At 37.2% G+C, this 11,675-nt stretch overlaps 1 long non-coding RNA gene across 4 annotated transcripts in view; it reads right to left on the bottom strand.

The window, feature by feature from the left end:
* Positions 1-7,431: 7,431 nt before the first annotated feature.
* Positions 7,432-11,675, bottom strand: part of LOC118157056 — a 43,755-nt gene continuing 39,511 nt past the window's right edge. For 2 of the 4 annotated variants that reach the window (XR_004746534.1, XR_004746531.1), the window contains one exon: positions 9,375-9,840. This is a non-coding gene — a long non-coding RNA (uncharacterized LOC118157056). Of the gene's footprint in view, positions 8,534-9,374; positions 9,841-11,675 lie in introns of those variants that run through there. The other 2 variants (XR_004746532.1, XR_004746533.1) reach the window with 2 other exon arrangements.

Below are 11,675 nucleotides of genomic sequence, written 5' to 3'. Positions count from 1 at the left end.
CACAGGTGTCTCACTCATTGTTTGGCAGGTGCAAGCTGTTTATACATTCCTATTATATTCACTAATTTGTGAATGTATGTTCATGAATGTATGTTCAAATGCACTGTCATGTATTATGCATGCATTAGATATACCAGCTGATCAGGAATAGCACCTGAAATAACTTGTGTGTCTTCCACAGCAGCGAGGAAGCCCTCCTAGAGGGGATACCAGAACAGGAAGTTCAAAAGGGTTGTAGAGGTCTGAGGGGTGAAGATCCCAGGGAATGACACCTGTCAGAGGATAAACCTCCAAGAGACCCCTGAGAAACCATACAGCTCATCACCAGTCCATGCCGCTGGGGGTACATTGCAGGTGTGAATGAATAAGGGTCAGTTTTATATTTGAATGGCTTTAGTACAAACCTCTTTATCCAAAATGCTGTGCAAACAAAATTAGAATAGTATATATCTGCAGTTTTAAAATAGTTTTCTAGAGGCAATTTTCCCATATAAACTACCAAAAAGGGGAAAATAAGAGGAAATAGTAGATAAGGAGAATACATCAGATTTTCTAATATACCTAGAATGAATGTTCAAGTAACTTAAAATAAGCATGAAAATGAAGTGTGCCTTTTAGACAAAATACACAGGCAGAGTAATCAAATGGCATCAGTTATGTTGTCCCACCGGCTTCGTTAGAGTGAAGCTCCCCTACTGCTACAAGTCTTCATGGAATATTATGGACAATTTTGTGTTGGCAGGGATGGGTCTTACCTCTGTTTTCGGTGAGTTTGGAGTTCAAAATTACGTAGAAAGGTGTATTTCCTGTGTAATTTACAAATTTTCTCATCAATATTTTTCTACTCTAAAAATAAAAACATTGAAGTCTTTAATAGGGAAAAATGACTGCAAAATATATATATTGTTCATTGTTGAGGGCTAATCACTGTTTTTGTTACGTAGATGAAAGTCTCTTTAAACGTGCAAGAAAGCAAGCTGCTCAGAACTGGAAATGAATGAAATATTTGAAAATGACTGAAAGCTGAAAATGAGCAAACATGAGCAACTGCTATCTTCAGCAATAGTCAGCAGGGTTTTGGCCACGGCAGACTCTACTGAATTTCCCTGCACCAGTGGACCTGGGTAAAGCTCTGGTGTTCCATGCTGGTAGAGGGATTCTGAGAGCTGCTATGAAAGGAAAGAGCTCTCTTCCCCCATGGCTTACACCTGTTTCATACTATGTGTCTCTAATCAGGAAAAGAGCATCATGGATCCAGAGTGGCTGGGGCTCCATGCATCCAAACCCACTTAAATCAGGGAGGTAGGCTGTAGAGCTGAGATTTGGATCAGGGCTCAGATGTGGAGCCCTGTTGCAAAACCTTAGAAGACTAAGCTTGGAAAGAGCCTAGATAAGTACATCACCTGGAACAGCCATCTTACTTGAAAGAAGGATTTTTCCAGATAGTGCACAAGTCCTGCTTGTTTCTCACCCATCTCCACAGAACAGAGGAGTGACCCCCTGCTGTGGGCACAACACAGACTACCCAGTTATCCATGCTAGAAATGTACCATCCACAGGTAGAAACATATTTCTACCATGTATTTCTTCCATGCTTCAGGGGAGCGGGTTTTCAGATCCCATCACATCCATGTGAGCAAAGGAAGTGAGGCGAGAGGAAGATCTCACCCATACTGCAGAAGCAGCCCATCATCAGTGAGAGCACTGGAAGCTGTAGCTGCTATGTTATGTGTTATCTGGGAAAACTGAGAGTACACAACAAGGAGTTTCAAGAAGCATGTTGTTTGGATGTCAAATTTAATGTGCTTTTAACCTCATGCTTCTTGCCCTGGTGCTTTCATTTGGTGGGCTTTTAGTCAGGCAGATGGGGTTTATTCAGGCCTGAGTTACAAACTGTGCAGGAACTGAAGATATGGCAGGTACTGCAGTGGTCACTTAATTATGGACTGGCTTACTGTGTGTGTTGCTCCATCGTTCCTGTGTCAGCTCCTGTTGCAATCTGGCTCATGGACATCTCAGACAAGCTGCTGAAGAACATCTAGCCTGGGTTGGGTACCTATTACATGTCTAATTAGAAGGAAACAATTACCAGCATTACATGGTGCAATTGAAATTCCATGGAAGCAAACAGCAGCTTTGGCATTTATTAAAGCTTCTCTTTTTAAATACTCCTTACATATTGATTTGTCTATTAACTTCCATTAACTGTGTATACAATGCAGATTTAGGTTTGTTATAAAGTTCTGTGTTATCCATGTGTCTCTCTTGCATTTCAAAATAAATCCTGTTTTTGTTTCTTCTTGAATCTTGAGACTAATTTTCTAGTTTGGTCAACATAACGTGGAAGAAAGGCATTGCCCCTCTGGCAAAGTTTCTGTTTCTATCTCTCTCCAGTGTTGCTATTATTTATTTATTTATTTATAAAACAAACAAAAAAAAACAAAAGGAAACAAACAAACAAAAAAACCTCAGGCCTGAATAAACCCCATCTGCCTGACTAAAAGTCCACCAAATGAAAGCACCAGGGCAAGAAGCATGAGGTTAAAAGCACATTAAATTTGACATCCTAAATAACCGCAAAGAGCCATCTCTGAAGGCTCATTTTTGAATTGCCTTGAGCACATGATACATTACTGGCTATGTACATATTTGTGCTGCTTAAACTAGGCAGGTGATATGAATCTAGGCTTTGGATGAATATAAAGGAAAGCTGATCCAGAAAGCAGGCCTGGTAGGCTAAGGGAAATGGGCTGCATCAGTACCAATAGCAGACACACAAACCAAAGTTACTAAACACTGTTTAGTCACTGGTGATCCACTTCAGGCTCCATGGGGATTTATTTATTGCATTTAGAAATTTAAGTAGTCTCCACCATCTGTTCTCTGTGAAACATTTGCAAGACCTAGCTAGCGTGACTGTTCCAGGTCTGCTGCTACAGTGTTCAGCTGTGGCAGCTTAGAAGAATAAATTGAAAGCATGATTCACATAATTTAGGATTCGATCTTCATGAATCTGTATTCAGTCCTCTTGTATAGAACCTTCTTGCTCTTCTTGATTACATGAATTTGGGACACACATCTCACCTACAGAAACAGATTTTCTCTCATGGGACCTGTTCCAAAGTTTAGCAAACTCAAAGAGATCATTTCCTGTGAATTAATACTCTTGGTCGGTCACTTCTCAGAGATGAAAGACAGAATCCAGAATGACTGGGATATAAAACAAGCCAATCTTTATTTCCAGCAGCACATCATATTCATCCTTAATGGTGCATAATGACTGTCATTTACAGGGAAGGTTGAATCTTGATTAAAAGAAAAGTTTAGCAGCCATTCTTAGAAGGTATGCATTTCATTTTGTTGTGTAAGTTCCCATCATTCAGTAGTATGCCAGTAAGTGACATGGAGAAGGTGACTAATGAACGACTACTTGCTGTTTCTCATAACAGGGTACATTCAGTGAAATAATCAGTCCTCATGTTTAAAACAACAGAAGGAAGGACTTTTTCACATTGCACCTAACATTACATAAATCTATGGAACTTGTTGCCAGAGGATGTTTTGGTGGCATAAAAGTGTTAAAACAAATTAATGGAAGAAAGGTGCATCAAATAGAATTAGACATAGCCATATGGATGCAATTTCCAGCTCATGAAGTTCCTAACCGCCAATGACCCTTTTCTGGGAGTTCCTTTCTGAGCTGGACTATTATACTAAGCAACTGCTGTTGGCCACTCTTGAAGGCAAGCGGTTAGGCTAGAGGAAAACTTGATCTGATTTCTACAGGTAGTGATGTGATGCATACTCATGTCATTATCTCTACTTAATACTTTTTATTCAGACATCTTACAAATTCAGTATAAAAGCACTGAAAATGCAAAAATCCCTGGCCATATATAATACTTTACAGGCTTTGTTTGAGGCACCAGAACAGTTTGGATGCCAGTGTTACTAGTGCTCATATAAAAACAGAAACTAACAATGCTATTGCATTAAAGAAGATGATGTGTAATATGTTATATAAATAAAAAGTAAAATGGGTATTACATTATGGAAATATATATATACATTGTCTTTTTCCCAATAAATTAAATAAAAATTCTGACATCTTAAAATATTTTTGGTGGTAGAAATTTGTGATCATTTCACAAGAGCTAGTTGCTAAAATTAACACTACTTAGGAATTTGGTATTTTCCATTGGTCACAATATATTGAGATACCACCATTCTCCCTCTTCAGAGACAAAAGAAAATAATCTTAATGTTACTCAATCATTTCATGTCTAATGTCTAATTTTAAATAAACCACTGTATTAGAGAGATGTTTTTGCTTTACAAAATATCAGCCAATGCTGATATTTTACTGGTGTTTGCTGAGCCATGATTTCCGCTTTCTCATGGCCTCAACATTCAGGTGTAAGCTACACCACAAAGATCTGCTCTTAATAAAAGACATAATTTTAACATTTAAAGTGTAAAAATGTAACATTTAACATTCATCTGCTCCAAAATAATTTGGAGGGCAGGGCAGAACCTAAAGTTATTATCAATGCAGTAATGACTAAGACAGCAAAAACATCTAAGCAAACAGCTACTTCTTGAGGGACCCAGTTCATACTTGAATGAAGATGGATTCAGAATGGCTTTTTGCTATTAGTCATACAATCTGTACAACAATCACTGCCTGAGCAGTCAGATTAGACAAGAAACTGCATGCTTTGCTTGTGGCTCATCTACCTGCTCTATACAATCAGTTGAAAAGAAGAGATCACACTCCCAGTAGTGTCATGACAGCTGGTTAGTTAGTTCTATGGATGTGTAAATGCCTCCTGAGCCTCAGCAAAGCAGTACATGAAGACTGCTGACCATGCCCTACAGCAGTGTGTACAAATATCGGGTTGTTTCTATCTGAAGCCTCTGCTGAGATTTCTGTAATCACTTACAAGCATTACAGAAAGGTTTCCTTTCCCTCCTCCCTCCTTTCTTTCCTCTTCCCAGGAAGAAAGGGCAGTTAAGAGATTAGCTGTCCTCCCACCACATGTGAAGGCATTGCAAGGAGCATCTACCCAATAAAAGTTCCTGCTCCCTCTCCTCTAGCTCCGTAGCAGCGTGAGCAGGAGGAAGAGCATGCCTGTCTCATGTACACAGAGCTTGTAGGTAGAAACAGATGGTCAGAGATGCATGTAGGCTTGGAGGAAGAGATATTATCAAATGGTGCTAGAAACAGGGGCAGGACACCACAGCAGGTAGCCTGAGCAAGAATTTATTTACTAATTAAAAACAGAAAAACGAGTGTCTATGAAGTGATAAGTTTAAAATCAATGTGTTCTGAGATATGTCTGGTGCTAGCCAATGCAGATTAACATGGGACAAGTTTGTTAAAATGCCTTTTAAACCTACAGGTAAAACAGGTAAAAATCCTGAAGATGTCTCCTCTAATGTGACATCCAGAGCTAATGTTCCTGTAAGAAAATGCATGCCAGTGTCATTGTAGATGCCTGGCTTTAGTGCCTCTCCTAATACACAGCTCTCCTCACACTCATCAACTTCATCAGTTCCTGCCTTCAGCACCCTCTCATCTGCCCATCCTGTTCAGCAACTTTCCTTTGGTAAGAGTGAAAATAATAAATAAACAAACAAACAAACAAATAAATAAATAAATAAATAAATAAATAAATAAATATGGGAGCACTATGCTCCAGGGAGGTTGCTTGCCTTTAGGTATGTTAAACAGCAAGGCTGGATAAAAATATAACATTGTTCAGTGTTTTAGACACCATGGATGTTTTAGTACAATATATTTAAATTAAGATGGAAAGTTTGCTTGTGTGAGTTTAGAGATTATTTCCTGGCTCATTTGGAGCTGATCGTGGGCTTAGAAAATATATATAAATATATAGATATATAATTCATATTCCTGGGATTGGAGTATATATATATATTCCTATAAACACATTTTTAGAATATATATTTTAAAAATCCAAAGTATTCTGTCACATTTTTCAATTTTTCAAGCTTATAACACACTTTGTCCTTGCTGTTTAGTTCTCTGGTTCTTAAGTGATATGAGTCTTTGCACGCCCTCCACCTTTGAAAACAGAACTTCAGCGGGGCATGTGAGGTAACACTGCCATCCAGAAAGAAGCTTATTTTGAGGTAAGATGAGAATTTTTGGCTGTAACTGATATCAAAATGCTAAATGCATATTCTTGAGGTCTTACTAGCATCATCACGCCAATACACTTAATTAACAAGAAGGAAGTTAATCATACATTGCAAACAATGCTTAAACATTGGGAATATTAAAAATGAACAGTAATATAAACCATCTATTTTGCACTCATATAACCTCTACCTACTGTTCAAATTGTACAGGTTTACTTTCTCCTGTTTTATCAGGATATTTGAGTGTTACATGCGTATTGGGGTTACACATACACAATTTCAGAGACCCAGGTTGCCAAAGAGCATCTCACTGAAGAGAGTGGGAGGCCCTGTGTCTGAGGCTTAAAAAAAAAAAAAAAAAAAAAAAACAATCAGCAAAAAGGCATCAATCAGCAACAAAACCCAGAGAAAGAAATGGAGGTGGCCATATCTTTAAAGGAATAACTTGAGAGTCCACTGCATATTAACCTTGCCACCTGAGAAAAGATCTTTGATCTTTATGGCTCCTGGCTTGCTGTTGTTTTCTAGAACCTCTTTCATATCTATTACCCTCCTCTTCAGTTCTCTCTTTCTAGACAATGATGATAGTCTAAGTAAACTCACTGAGAGAAAAAAAAAAAATCTTTTTATCCTCATTTCCTCTAAGAGGTACAGTGGATGGTTCAGTAGTAGAATCCAGACACAAATGCATAGATATGCTAGACCTTCACAGCTCTTCCACCCTTCTATAGCCAAACATTTTCTCTTGAGGCTCTGAGAGAAAGATTAATCCTGCCTCTATTCTGAATTACTTCTTTTTCAGGAGATAATAAGGGATAACAGGGGATAACTTTAGGATTAGAGACAGTTAAAGAGGGCTACTTACCCCTAAGACTTTCTTGACCTCCCACCATGCCATAGGAGCATTAACAGTGACTTCAGTGGTGGCACTCATCATTCAGAAGGATTCATGGCGATAATTCATGCAGGCAACACTTTACTGCAGCTAAGCCTAGACACTACTGCAAATCCTAGAATCATTCAATTTGGCTTCTCTAGAAGACAAAACTCACTAGTATTATAAATAGATTAATAAAATCATATAAATAAATAAATATAAAAATAAAATTTAAAATAGTAAATAAATAAAAGGAAAATTTTACTCCAGACTTGGAGAAGAAGAATAAGAAGACAGCCAGGGCATTCTAACTGCTTGAAAAAGTAGCAAGCCACTGTTTCCCAGGTCACCTTAAACATTTTTCCATTGCTGTTCACTCCGAAGGTTTCATAGAGAAGATAGGCATCGTCTCAGAGTGAGATTTCATGACTGCATTGCTCTAACCAGTCTAATTTCCACATACTTCATTTTTCTTTCTCACCTCCTACTCCTTGGATCATGTTTAATTTTTCTGCTTTTGTTGTAAGGCTGTCTTTCTGATTGTGCTCATAGGTTTGACCCCATATCTTCAGCAACTCAGAAATGACCGTGTTATCACCACTACTACTATTATAACAGTTGTGAACATCAACAGTAAGCTGAAGTGAATAGGCTGCAAAATCATCTATTCTGAGGAAGTTGAAAAATTGCCTCTTACACAGTCCTGTCTAATTCAGTTTTAACATCCAATTTCATATCCACAGAGAAGGACTGATAATATAACGCAAGATGTTGTTAATCAGGCTGATAACAAGAGATACTTACCCATCCTAGCAACTGTTTTTGTCAGAGAGAACTTCTTTTGGACTTAAGTGTATACTTAGCAATTTTAAGTAATCTTAACAGAAGTCCATAGCCCAAAAAATTTTATCACCAACAAAAGTGATCCTGATGATATTCAAATCAGATTCCCAAATCACATATAAAGTATATAACACAATATAGACCCATATATCATAAGGATTGCAAAGTCTGTCTGTGTCTTAGGTTTCAAGCAATTCCCAAAATCTCCAGCTCCATAAATTTAAATTAAGATGTATCAGAGGTAAGTACACTGCCATATGCCATTTGTCATATATCCTAAAATGCAACAGGTGAGATAGATTTGTGTACCTGTTTTTCTGAGGTGTTTCAGATAAGTCACTTCATCTTTCCATGCCTCAGGTTCCTCATATTAAAATAACGCTAATGGAGCTGTCTTCCTCATACACTGCTTTGATAAAGCTAATGATATTTCTCATTTGCCTTCTCTTGGGCATATACATGCTATTACAGAAGCTCTCTTCTTTGAATTTCCATATAGATCTGAATATAGCATTGATAAAATAATTTAAATCTATGTTCCTGCTTGTTTCCCAGAAAACAGATAGTTTAGAAAAGTCCTAGGCTGGCTTGCTTTTTCAGAATGGAGGTCTGTATGGACTTAGGAATGACAGATCTTCCAGGTAACTGCTGGAAAAACACATCCTTTAATCAAGAAGATAAGACTGTAGCAGAAAAGTTTAATTATGTAAGTATTCTTTTTCTTTTCTTTTTTTTTTTTTTTTCTTCCCACACAGGAGACTCACTCAAGGCTATGTCTGAGAGCTGTTTCAAACTTCAATTTTAGGGTGTGTTTTTGTGGTTATCTCAGGTAGATCCAAGCCTTTTCAACAGCCCAAAGGGGCTGACCTACCAATTCTCTGCCCCTGGTTTGGCACCATTAACCCTTCCTCCTTACCATCATATGCTCTGTAGGTGTAGTATCATTAGAAGGTGCAGGTTTTAAGCCAGTTAGGAAATCTGAAAATTGTACACAGCCTCTCAAACAAGAAGAGTATACACATGTTCTTTACAGTCGAGGGTAATGTAAAATTGTATAAATACATACACTTAATTCAGACAGAAAAATTGTGAAAACATTTAAATGAAAACGTGTTAAGTTTTAACATAAACTTCTAAAACAAAACAAAACAAAAACAAAAAAAAATAAAAAAAAATCAAAGTCAAATTCTCCCCCAAAATCAAACTGTATCAAAGCAAAATAAAATAAAAACAAAGTTAAACGGAAAAATGCATATTAATAAAAACATAAAAACTTTACAAAATTTGATCAATATAATGAAACTGGAGTTATAAAGGAAATAAAAGTGGTAGAGTTAAAGAAAGCTAAATATTTTCTTTTAAAATTTCAGTTAAGATGTCCACATTAGTCTGCTCTGTAACAGTCTAATAAAGTCATAATGAATTTATAACTAAGTCAGTTCAGCATTAGCATTCCATTAGCTTTTAAAGGCACTTCAAGTTATTTTCATGTCTTTTCTCTTTATAGTAGAACTCTCGAGTTAAGGTTGTGAGCTTGAGCCTAAAAACACATAAACATTAACATCAGGCATGTTCAAAAACACCTACAACATAGGTTGATCCTCACAAGTGTCTGCTGGCCTGATCAGGTGATGAGCAGAAGGAAATATTTTGTGCTCCACAGGAAAAGTGTTATTGTTCTGGAGTTGTGGTTTGCCTTACTTAAATGCTCTATGAAAAGAAAATATAGGAAGATCATTAGCTGCCACCTCATTTTTCAGAGTCCTTTAACACTCCCAACAAGTAACCTCATCAATTGGCCTGAAGGTAAGGAGCTGGTGAGCAACTCTCCTTGAGAAAGGCTTTTTGCCGGCCTCCATACTGAAGCAAGTGCTGGCAATGGATTTATGCCAGCAGGAATTTCTTATCTGCAATTCAGTTATCTCTTCATCAATGGTGACTCTCTCCTCCTTCATCTGTGACACAAACAAGCTAAAAAAGATTCATATAGCCTTTTCTTTTGTAGTCATATCACACTGTAGGATAATACTGATTCTTCAATCCAACTGTAGGGAGAACAGGCTCATGGATAACTTCAGGATGTATTAATTTGATTTTCACACAATTTGCAAATGACTGGTTATGTTAATCAGTCTTTTTCAATTGAGAGCACTAACATAGAGATGCAGTTAACAATCACAGAGTATTGTCAGAAATTTTGTCAAATGAAATTTTTTATCTTGTTTTGCCATCCAGATGAGACACAAACTTTTGTACTTGTAACCATCTGAAATTTCTGTTGAAATGCACTGGTGCAGAGCAAAATCACGTTACTGTTGTTTCCGCTTTTATATATATCTTACAACACTAACTTACAACTTTCAACTTTTTTTGAGCATCTCCCTTTCAGTCTCAGAAAGTCTACCCCACCATGTTATTGTTATCAAAATATCCAAGGTTCAAAAATACCAACGTTTTATCAGAATAAGAGAATATCTCTAGCTTTTCCATTACAAAGGTATTTCTTATTACTTCATAATCTAACTTTTGTTATTTCCTGTTCCTTTTTTCTAAGTTAAGTGGTTTTTGTTTTTTGTTTTTCTCCTGTACCATGGAAAATGTTAAAAAAATGGTTCTCCAAAGTCTTTGGGTATGAAAATAAATTCTATTTCTTGGCAGGAGGTAGAGAAGTCTTCCTGACCGTGGAGAAAGGTGCAGAGTGGGTGATGAAATGGTGAGAACAGTGACTGACCCTTGACTGGGGTACTAGGTCATTACTGGTCTGGGGCAAGGACCCCCTGACTCACAGCAGAAGGACATGCATAACTCATATTGAAGACTGTGCCAGGAGGTGTTCAGGAACAATTTTTTTTTTCCTGTGGGGTGATCAGAAAGTCGATTCCAATGTGTGTATGCATCTATGTGATAGAAGGCTGTATCAAATATAGATGAAGTGAGTTTAAATTTAGCTGTAGGCTTGGGCTGATGTTGTAGCCATCATGTTTAAGTGCTTACACCTCATTTTCAAAAGTGTCTCAAGAACAGTCTTAAAAGTAATGAGATCACCACAGTAGGAAAAATATTCTTTCTAAAGCATTTGAACATGTTAGCTGCCTTGTGCAAATGGTCAGTAGAAACTGGGCCCATTTGCAATATCAACAGGCTGAATTTTTAGACACCAAAACATGTTTGAAAATCTTTCTGTGAAAAGTGAAATTTTAACTTAGTACATTATATGCAGGTTGTATTCTGAATTATGCAGTTCAGTTTACACATTGATCCCAGGCCCTTCCCTCTGCTGTTCTGTAAGGTGCTGAGAGGCGTGAGATGAAGAAAAAAAAAAATCTTCATAGAAAATATAATGGAGAGAAAGCCTCCCAGAGCACAATATGTTTGTTAGGTGGATGCCACCAATTCTGTCATATCAACCCCAATGTTCACAAAGGATAATGGTCAATGGTTTAGGAATTCTTCAAGCTAGATCAAATAATTGTACCTTTTTTTGGTCATTTTGCTTGGACTAAACCATTATTGGTAATTGTTAATATGCAAATAATCATTTTCAAATTTAGACCTTTTGTTTTGAAAACCCATTTGAAATTTCATGCAACAAGTTTTCCCATTGAACAATTGTTCTTATTTATCCTCTCTGTTAAGTCCATGTGCACTGCACTTCATAATAAGATATGTCACAGAGAGATACAGCGTAATAGCCGGTGGGGGTGGTGGGTTGTTTTCACTGTTGCTGGGACTACTGCTATTGTTTGAGGAATTTTATCGTCTTTCATATATCAAATTATTATTTTTTTGG

This window comes from Oxyura jamaicensis, assembly GCF_011077185.1.
Source record: "Oxyura jamaicensis isolate SHBP4307 breed ruddy duck chromosome 2 unlocalized genomic scaffold, BPBGC_Ojam_1.0 oxy2_random_OJ106575, whole genome shotgun sequence".
Lineage (NCBI taxonomy): Eukaryota > Metazoa > Chordata > Aves > Anseriformes > Anatidae > Oxyura > Oxyura jamaicensis.
This window is presented reverse-complemented; position numbering and strand designations above follow the sequence as displayed.